The sequence below is a fragment of the Henckelia pumila genome, chromosome 3 (genome assembly GCF_033568475.1).
Source record: "Henckelia pumila isolate YLH828 chromosome 3, ASM3356847v2, whole genome shotgun sequence".
NCBI lineage: Eukaryota > Viridiplantae > Streptophyta > Magnoliopsida > Lamiales > Gesneriaceae > Henckelia > Henckelia pumila.
Genome location: NC_133122.1, coordinates 57,714,843 through 57,726,417, shown reverse-complemented (window position 1 = coordinate 57,726,417; position 11,575 = coordinate 57,714,843).

Below are 11,575 nucleotides of genomic sequence, written 5' to 3'. Positions count from 1 at the left end.
TACCTGGTATCAGATCAATACTGAACTCTACCTCTCTAGCTGGTGGAATCCATGCAATATCATCGGGAAAAACGTCTGAAAAATCACGTACCACCTCTATATCTGCTAGGGAACTGGTAGGTGGCACTGCTGATGTGACTACACTGGCTAGAAACCCCTAGCAACCACGTATCAATAACTTCCTCGCACGTGCATAAGAAATCACAGGCGAGATCTCACAGCTCGAAGATGCATAGAAAATAAACTGGTCGCCCTTCTCTGGTTTCACTGCCACCGACCTCTGTCGAAAATCAATCACTGCCCCGTTGGCTGCCAACCAATCCATACCCAAGATCAAATCGAATCCCGTCAATGGTAAGACCACTAAATCTGCTCTGATGGTATGCCCCTGCAAATCCATTTCCAAGCCTCGGCAGATACTAGTGGTAGACAGAATATGTCCAGACGGCATGGTCACATCATAACCTATAACAGCAACCTCAGGTTTGATGCCTACCCGCCTGATAAACTCTAGGGAGATGAACGAATGCGTAGCCCCTGAATCTAGCAACGCATACGTGGAGTTTTCTCCTACTAGAATTCTCCCTACACGCAGAAAATCCCAACAATCGCATACTAAACTTACTCTCTCCCAATAAAAGTTATAAATATTTCTCTTAATTAAACACAAGTAAAAGTACATCTTAATCTAGTCATGCAATCAGACAACTCTATAAACAAACAATCATGTAGTAAATCCCCAAAAATTACTTAAAAGAAGAAGTTAGGAAATACCGGTGATTAAGGAGGTATCTAGGTCAGCCTCCTCAGCCTGCATAACAAACACCCTCCCAGTGGTGTTCTTCCTCTTCGGGCAGTTGTATGACACATGCCCTGGCTCCTTGCAAAGATAGCATACATTGGAACCCACTAAACACTTCTCGGTGTGTGGCTTCTGACACTGCGGGCATATCGGAACTCCTCCAGTCTTAGGGGCCCCGCCCCTCTGCTGCTGCTGACCCTGCGGCCTCTGCTGATTTGGGCCCTTAGATGGCCCTACGTACTGCTTCTTCGCAGGAGGCTGCGAAGTCGCCCTCTGAAACCCTGGCTGAAATTGCCTCTTACCCTGCTGCTCTCTCTGAATCTCCTTTCTACCCTCCTCAGAACGCAAAGCTCTGCTAACTGCAACCTCATATGTAGTGACGTCCATCATCCGAACGTCATGCTTGACTTCAACCCGCAATCCCTCAATGAACTGCCTCAGCTTCTCTGGTGCACTGTCTGCAATCAAGGGCACAAAATGACAGCCCCTCTCAAACTGACTGACGTACTCCACCACTGACTTGTCCCCCTGACGGAGACTCATAAACTCTCGGACCATGCGACTGCGCACATCCTCCGTGAAGTACTTGGCATAGAAGGTACGCCTGAACTCTGCCCAAGTCAAGGTAGGAAGGTGTACTCCCCTGACAGCGCCCTCCCACCATAGAGCTGCATCTCCCTTCATCATGTAGGTTGCACACTTGACCCGGTCAGCATCAGTAATCCCCATGTAATCGAAGATGGTCTCCAGGGATCGAATCCATCCCTCAGCAACTAGCGGATTGGTAGTGCCCGAAAACTCCTTCGGTCCCTTCTTCTGAAACCGCTCAGCCACGTCCTCCTCATGGGAAAGCCTCGGACGTGCCGCCTGCTGCTCCAACAGAGCAGTAATCCCAGCCATCATGTTTGCATTGGCCTGCTCCAATGCTGAAAGAGGGTTCTGCGGAGGTGGAGGTCCCCCGTGTCTGTTAACCTGTCTCGGAGGCATTCTGCACCACCACATGTTTCTTTACGTAAATCGCAATGCATAGCTAGGGATTCAAAAGTTTTTCTAAGTATGAAATTCTTAAACTAATACATAAGCTCTTAATAAATCTTATTAAAGCATTTAAAACTTACAGACCGATAGTGAGATTTCTGAGCTTCACGTGGCAGTAGGACACCCTCCAAGGACCGTGCTCTGATACCAATTGAAACATCTAATACTCTTTAAAATAATATCAATACACATAAATGCCCATACATATATGTATCACATTTAAAATAAAATACTACTTCTTAGTAGTAACTTAAATAATAATAAACAAATAAATAATTAAAAAGGGTTTCATGCATGAAACAAAAATAGTAAGTAATACATGTTTGAAACTCTCATATGCGGAAATAATAAATAGAAAAATGCAATTTGTTTAAAGACTCAACATCATCAAAATAAATGTATCTTAAAACATCATCTAAAAACAGCAACGGTCACGGGGCCACTGATCCGTGAGCTCATACATCCTCATCACCGGTAGGAGCTACATAAAAATCATCTGTCTCACCTGCACCATATAAGCGTAGTGAGCCTAGGGGCTCAACATGTCTAAACTTGAATATCAAGGTTTAAAATAATGCATCACATAATCATACTAATACATATACATGATACATGAACATGCATGGAAACATTTTCATAACATAATTGCTGAATCATAATCTTAAACATAATCATAATCTTTTCTTCATCATACATAACATAGTTGAGCATGGCATTATTTTGAAACATTCTATGGTCCTATCCGTAAGTGTGACCCTATCTGTGCCGACTGATCAGTCTCCTGAACTAACGTACGTGGTGGTGATAAATCACCTCCTATGGTAGTAAACTACCTCATAAATCATATGGTGGATAACCACCCTTATGTCACACTGCATCAATTTCCATCAAGAAAATATTTTATTGCTCAACACATACATAATCATAAGCATGTAAAATTTCATGAATGCATGCACTGAAAATTTGTCTGTAATATATGTTTAATTGATTTGTCATAATATATATGTATATTTAAAATATTTTCATGCACTAAAATAATTAAATATATATTTCGGACTTAGGAATTTTTCATGGTTTCGGTCCAGACTGTTGGTCTCCCTACTAAGCCCATTAACTGACTTAAAGCCCATTATCTAACTTACCCCATAATTAATAAATAATTTTTAAAATTATAATTTTTTACTAAAATAAAATACTTAAATGTTATTGGGCTTAAATAAAAATATTTAGGCCCATTAACTAATTAATTACTAAAAATTCATGGACTGGCCCAATAAAATCACTTACTGGCCCAAAAATTCCTATGGGCCCACGAGCCCATATAAATCATTGAACTAACTTAAAAATAATTTTGAAAGCCCAAATAAAATTATTTAGAGGCCCAAATAATTTTATTTCTAATTAATTGGCCCAAAAAATAATTAAAACATTAAACATTTAAAAATTAAAATACTCAAGCCCGGCCCACCTAAACCGGACCCAGACCCTACTGACCCGACCCACTACACCCTAGCCCTGACTTGGACCCCCAGGACCCGACCCAGCAACCCCCAAACCCCAAACTCGATCCCCCTTCCCTCTCCTCTCGGCTGCGCGAGCAGCAGGCCTTCATGGCCTGCTGCCGCCTGGCTCCGGCCGCCCCTGGCCGGAGCACCACCGCCCAGACGTAGCCCACATATGGGCGGTCCTAACCTGACCCCTGCCTGCCCCTAGCCTGGCCCTGCATGGCCGGGCGATCCCTTCTTCCCCAGAACCCTAAACCTGCACACCAGCTGCCTATCCAAGGTGTTTCTGATCGACCAGCCCCTAACCAGCCTATAACCTGGCCATGGTTCGATCCTTAGGACCCTAACTCACCTCTGACCCGAGCCCCAAGCCCCTGGACCGAACCATGCTGAAGAAAACGTGAGCCATGACAAGAAAACACCCAAACATGCATCAAACATCAATAAAGTTGCATAAATTTCGAAATATTCATATGAATTCTAAAATAAAAAGATCATGCATGATTAATAGCTCATATGGTGGCCAAGTGAAAGATTTAGACATGCCTTTTAATCTTTGAATGAATATTGATGCATTTACGGGTCTCCGGGACGACGAACGGACCAAAATCTTCAAGGAAAATTGCTTGATCGGCTATGGGGCTGAGGAAATCTAAATAATGGCGTGAAGAATGTTTGGAGAAGATAAAGGAGGCGGCTGAAAACTTTTTAATCGGTTATAGGGATAGCTTAGGGTGAAATTTAGGTTATTACTTAAGTTAATAAATAAAATTAATAAGTAAATAAATATTATAAGATAAAATTTGATTAAAACTCTCTCATAATATTTATAATCTGATAAAAAAAACTTAAATCTCGAAATAAATAATTAGGCTAATTTTAAAAATTAATAAAAGTCAATAAAGAGACTAATTTTGGCTAAAAATCAACCCTTAAATAAATATATAATTAAATACTAAAATTTTCTTGATAAAATACCTTAAAATATTATTTTAAGGCTCATAAAACTAATAAAATATTTTTGGCTAAGAATTTTGGTATCTCGTCCGTCCACGGTCCCGTCTACGCGATCAACTCCATAAAATTTTCAAAAATCTAAAAATCCTAATATTGCGGGTTAAATGCTAAAATAAATTAAATCATGCATATAAATCACATAATAACACATAAATACATTTAATCCTTGTTTTTAAAAATTAATAATTAATTTTCTCCTAATTATGCATGCGGATTTACGTTTTAAAATTTCCGGGTGTTACAGATATTGATCGAGCCCTGAGAGTTTTTCTTGATAAGTAATTGTCTGATTAGGTTTGATATCGTCAGGCAGAACGAGAGCCACAGTAGATCGACTTGATCGATCAGATTATTTCAACCGGTGCTGAATTGGGATATAGGGAGTCGAGAAGTATGGTATGCATAGATACAGCGATTCAGGTACATTTAGGGAATTCTTCAGTCGTTAGGAATCCCCATGAATGCGGGAATCGGGGTTTTTGGATTCTGCAAATCACGAAAGTGGTCTTAGGTTGACTCTTGTGATCATAGTTTGTTGATAGCGTTGCTGAGATTACCATGGGCGGATTTTGATCTGAGCATAGCTTGGTGTTAGCAACGATTGATCCAGTTTGCGGAAATATGATTTAGTGATTGTCCCATGATTGTCAGCAGACAAAGTTTTGGGGACTGTTAGAGTGTTTTGTTTGGGTGCTTCCAGCATAGTTCTCAAGAGTTATTCTTGATGGACGATTCGATAAGTGCCTATGGATTTCAACGAGCATTTGCAGGTTAGCATTAGTTGCTTCATGGGACGAGACAACAACTGAGACTTGTGTTTCTAAGTCTGGCATGAGTATTGTCGCTGATATCCCAGTTCGTTCTGATATGCTATGTCATTGAGAGGTTGCGATAGCGGGTGTGAGGCCTCGATTCTAATCATAATCTTAGAGTAAAGCAATTGATCAACACAATTAAACAATAAGGATTAAGACATCAAAATATTTTTTAAAAAAAAAATTAATAGTGCCCGCTCGATCTATAAATTCTTACCGATCGAGCGGCCAAGGATTCCGAAGTCACTGCCCAGAAATCAGGACGCCCGCTCGATCGGTAAAATCTTACCGATCGAGCGGACACAAAAATGTCACACTCTCTGTTTTGGTACAGGGGTGCTCGCTCGATCGGTGAACTTCTACCGATCGAGCGAGATGCTCTGTACCAGAAATAAAACTGGTTTTTCCTCAAAAATTTCAACTCCAACTCTATCAAATACCTTCCAAACATCATAATCCCATTCAACAAGATATAAAAGTATTCTATTCTAGATGCATACAATCTTCAACAAAAATCATGCATAAGTTCCAACTAGTTCGACTTATACAAAACAACAGGAGTTCAAAAATACATAAATGACTTCTAACATCTAAGCCTCACTTCTATCATCTCATTCCCGATCTAGCCATGAGGTCTCTGACTTGATCCTGCCCCACCTGTTGCCAAGAACACATACAAACAAAGACAACAGCCGAATAATCCGATGAGAATAATATTCCCAGTAAAAGAGACTAGCATACAATATCACATAATATATCAAAACATGATATATAATCAAATTCCACATATACCTCAAGTAATTCATTCAATTGCGGAATTAAAATGATATGCATGACTTTTAAAACTTCTGGATTATCAGACTCAGATAATCAAAAGGAATTCTTCTTTCTTTCTTCGGTTTGGGATCCCGAGGTTAAAATATCCAACAATCACACCGAACTCCCCTTTCGAGGTGGATGAGGTATATTTTAATCCTCTAGACTCTAGGGCATTATAGTGAGTTAATCGAAACTTGTAGTAAATCGCCTACCAAGGCCACTCAACTATAATCTCCAGATCGTCTAATTCAAAATGAATAATCAATCGGCTCAAAATAAATGCATATGAAATCTCATGCATTCAAACATCAATTCAATCATAAGTTCAAATAAGCATAGCATATAAACATGCAATATGTGATTTCTTCTAGGACACTCGAATCAATTCGGATTCAAGTTAATCGTCCTATTTCATTCCAAAGTTGTCTTATACCTTCTTGTCGTTCACAATCTTCAATCGGCTCAATCTTCCGAACGGATCAAAGCTGCAATCTCGCAACTCCAAGGACTTCGAATCAATCTAACAGAAGAAGTCACATGATCAATATCGATAGCAAAACTTCATCAAACTCGGTATAATCAAATCAATAGAAACGACATCCCGAAACTCAAACTGACAGCATAACGGCTATAAACTGATCAAACCGAAATTGCAGACAACAGAATATCAATTCCAAATACTCAAACCAATCATCTAACATCATTTCCAAGTCAAACCCAACACATCTCAAAAATCTAAGTTTCGAAAATCATAAGAAAAATCATATCAAATCCGATCGTCGATAAATCTCCGAACCGTCTTAGATATACTATCACAGCAACCTCAAGAACATCCTCTCCGAATATCAATCATTTCTAAAGACATCCAAAAATTCAAACCTCATAGAAATAAGAGAAACTTACTTCCAAACGGAGCACTCGATGCTGTGATCGCAGATATGTACTTCAGATCAAATTCCAATGGACGGATCGAGTTAAAATCAAAATCACAAAAGCTTGGGAAAGCTTTGGGCGTTCTTCAATGGTGATAGGCGACTTGGAGGAGAAAAAGAAGCAATGAGAGACTTAGTCAACAAGTCTAAGGATATAATAAAACTCAATTTTGCGTTTTAGTCCCTGAAATTTCCGAAAATTGCAAAAAGGTCCCTGATCAATAAAAAGTCGGTTTTTGAATTCTGAAATCACTGATTATCTCAAATAAAGTCAATTAAGATAATTGGGGCGTTACAATTCTCCTCATCTAAAAATAAATTTCGTCCTCGAAACCAAAGATATTAACTCATAAGAAAGAATAAAGAATTCAAGAACAGAATTAAGGACTCACATCAGATAAACAGATCCGAAAATCTCTGCCTTATATCAGATTCTGTCTCCCAAGTCGCTTCTTCGACTCCGTGATGACTCCACTGAACTTTCACCAAAGGGATCGATTTGGTTCTGAGCTGTTTCTCCTTTCTGTCAAGGATCTGAATCGGTCTCTCGAAATAACTCAAAGTTTCATCAAGTTCGGCTTCGTCAGGTTGAAGAACATGAGAAGGATCGGGGTGATATTTCCTCAACATCGAGACGTGAAATACGTCGTGAATTCCAGATAAAGAAGGAGGAAGTGCTAATTTGTAGGCTAGATCGCCTATCTTCTGCAAAATCTCATACGGACCGATGAATCTCGGTAACAACTTCCCTCTCTTCCCAAATCTAACAGTACCTCTAAACGGAGAAATCTTCAAGAATACTCGGTCTCCCTGATCGAAAGATAGAGGTCTGCGACGGATATTCGCATACTTCACTTGTCGATCCTGAGCAGTCTTCATTCTCAATCGAATAATCTTCACATGCTCAGCCATATCACGAATCATATCTGGTCCCAAGCCTGGGGACTCATACATCTCATCCCAGTACAGAGGATATCTGCACTTCTTTCCGTACAATGCTTCGAATGGTGCCATTCCTATACTCGTCTGGAAGCTGTTGTTGTATGAAAACTCAACAAGAGGCAATGAATCTTGCCAAGTAGTGCCAAAGTCAAGCACCACTGCTCGTAACATATCCTCCAGAGTCTGAATCGTCCGTTCTGATTGACCGTCGGTCTGAGGATGGTAAGCTGTACTCAAGTGCAAACGAGTACCAAGAGCCTCCTGTAGACTGTGCCAGAAATGAGAAGTAAACCGAGGATCTCGGTCTGAAACAATCGATCTCGGCACACCATGCAATCTGAAAATCTCTCTAACATACAACTCGGCCATCTGATCGTGACAATATGTCATCCGATGCGGAATAAAACAAGCAAACTTCGTCAAACGATCAATCACTACCCAAATGGCATCGCATCCTCGAACAGATCGGGGTAGTTTCGTGACGAAATCCATCGAGATATGATCCCACTTCCATTTCGGAACAGATAAACTGTGCAAAAGTCCTCCTGGCCTCTTTCTCTCGGCTTTCACCTGCTGACAATTCAGACAATGTGATACAAACCTCGCAACATCATTCTTCATCTTCTTCCACCAAAACTGACTCTTCAGGTCGTTATACATCTTTCGGCCTCTTGGATGAACACTGAACCGACTGCAATGTGCCTCTCGTAGAATACTTTGTCTCATCTCAACAATATCAGGCACGACAATACGATTATTCACAAATAAAACATCATCCCTGACCTGAAACTCAGACTGGTGTCCAGATCTCACTTTCTCTATCGAATTCTGAATACTCTCATCAGATTTATGTGCTTCTCTGATCGACACAAACAACTCTGGCTCGGCCTGGATAGCACAAACTCTGATAGTAATCCTATCTGATTCAAACTCCAATCCATAATTGCAACAGTCGTCAATCAAAATAGACACACCAATGGTCGAAAGAGATAAAGAACAAATCTTGCGACTCAAAGCATCGGCAGCTGCATTCGACTTCCCCGGGTAATACTTAATCTCGCAGTCAAAGTCCTTCAATAAATCTAGCCATCTCCTCTGTCTCATATTCAACTCAAACTGTGAAAATAAGTACTTAAGACTCTTATGATCCGAAAAAATCTCAAAAGACTCACCGTACAAATAGTGACGCCAGATCTTCAAAGCAAAAACAATAGCAGCGAGTTCAAGATCGTGAACTGGATAGCGAGTCTCGTGCGGTTTCAACTACCTCGATGCATACGCTATCACATGCTTTCTCTGCATAAGAATACATCCAAGCCCAGAATGAGAAGCATCGCAATACACCGTAAAACCGCCAGAACCTGATGGAATAGAAAGTATCGGAGCACTAGTCAATCTCTTCTTCAACTCAATGAAACTGTTCTCACACTCTTCAGTCCAGACAAAAGGCGCGTTCTTCTGAGTCAGCTGGGTAATCGGCTTCGCAATAGAAGAGAAACCCTGGATAAATCGGCGATAGTAACCAGCTAAACCCATAAAACTTCGAATCTCAGGCACAAAAGTCGGCCTACGCCAGTTCATAACTGCCTCGATCTTGCTGGGATTGATAGAAATCCCATCTCCCGAGATAATGTGACCAAGAAAAATGACTCGGTCCAACCAAAACTCGCACTTTGACAGTTTGGCAAACAACTGTTTGGTTCTCAAAATCTGCAAAACAATCCTCAGATGCTCTGCATGATCAGCACGACTCTTCGAATAGATCAGGATATCGTCAATGAAAATAATAACAAACTCATCTAGAAAACGCTGAAAGATTCGGTTCATCAACCCCATAAATACCGATGGGGCGTTAGTCAAACCGAACGGCATGACAAGAAATTCAAAGTGGTCATACCTCGGTCGAAACGCAGTCTTAGGAACATCATCTTCACGAACTCTCAGTTGATGATACCCAGACCTCAAATCTATCTTCGAATAGATACACGAACCCTGCAATTGGTCAAAAAGATCATCTATACGAGGTAAAGGATACCTGTTCTTAACCGTCGCCTAGTTCAATTGGCGATAGTCAATGCAGAGATGCATAGAGCCATCTTTCTTTCTAACAAACAGAACAGGAGCACCCCAAGGCGATACACTAGGTTGAATGTATTCCTTGGCAATCAATTCTTCCAACTGCTCCTTCAATTCCTTCAATTCAACCGGAGCCATTCTATACGGAGCTTTAGAAATCGACTGAGTACCTGACGTCAATTCGATGCCAAATTCAATCTCACGAATAGGCGGTAATCCCGGAATTTCATCAGAGAACACATCAGGAAACTCTCTAACCACTGGTATATAAATCAACTCAGGGCTAGACTTCAAAACATCGACCGCATAAATCAAAAATCTCTCGGCTCCTTTCTGCAACAATCTAGTCATAGACAATACAGAAATCAAAGGAATTCTAGAACGAGAACCCTTACCAAAGAATCTCCACTCGTCTGACATCTCTGGTCTGAAACGGACTATCTTCTGAAAACAATCTACTGTAGTCCTGTACTTAGTCAAAACATCTATGCCAACTATGCAGTCAAAGTCAGACAAACCAAGTACAATACAGTCGAACTCGATCAAATTTCCTTCAAAACTCAATCCACAATTCCTAACAAAATTCCTCGAAACAATTCCTCCACCCAAAGGTGAAGTAACAGAAACTACAGCAGGTAATGGCTCAAAAGGCAAAGCATGCATCAACATAAATTTCTCAGATATGAAAGAGTGAGAAGCACCTGTATCTATCAAAATATTAGCAGGATAATCAAAGATCATACAATTACCTGCAATCACATCATCAGGTGCAGCCTGAGCCTGATCCTCATTCAGAGCATACGCTCTCGCCTGCTGTCTAGGAGGTTGGTTCAAATTCTGGTTGCCTCCTTGACGATTCTGTTGTTGAGGTTGAAAAGAGTGAACTGCATTCAATTGCCTCTGAGGCTGAGATAACTGTCGAGAAGCATTTCCACTCTGTGCTTGCTCAGAGCCCCGCTGAGGACAAAGTCTAGCATAATGCCCCGTCTGCTGACAAATATAACAATTCCCAAATATCCCTCTACACTGGTCGCTGGAGTGACGACCTCCACACTTGCTACAAGAAGTACCAGAGGAACCTGAACCTTGGCTGTAACTGTTCTGTTTCGAGCCACCAGAACTTGAAGAACTGCTTCCCGAGTTCTTAAACTGTTTTCCTTTGGGACGAAAGTAATTCTTCTTATTACCTCCACTGCTACCACCTTCAGTCCTTGGTGTTTGATTCTGGTATTGGGGCGGTTGGGCCTGAAACTGCCTCTGTTGTTGCTGAGGGGCAAACTGATTCCCTCTCTGCCTTATCAGTCCAGCTTCCGCACCCTTGGCATGATCCATTGCATCAGAAAAGTTATTCGGCCTTCCGGTATTCACCAGAACAAAGATATCAGGGTTCAGACCGTTAATAAAGTGGTCAGCTTTCGCTTCCTCATTGTCAGAAATGTGTGGAGCAAACCTCAATAGACTGTCAAATTTGGTAACATAATCTTCGATACTCAAATTTCCTTGCTTCAAATTTGCGAACTCGACATTCTTATCCTTACGGTACGAAACTGGGTAGAATCATTTATAAAACTCAGTCTTGAACAGAATCCAGTTGATAAGCGTACCTCTGTTCTCCATGGCTTTCTTAGT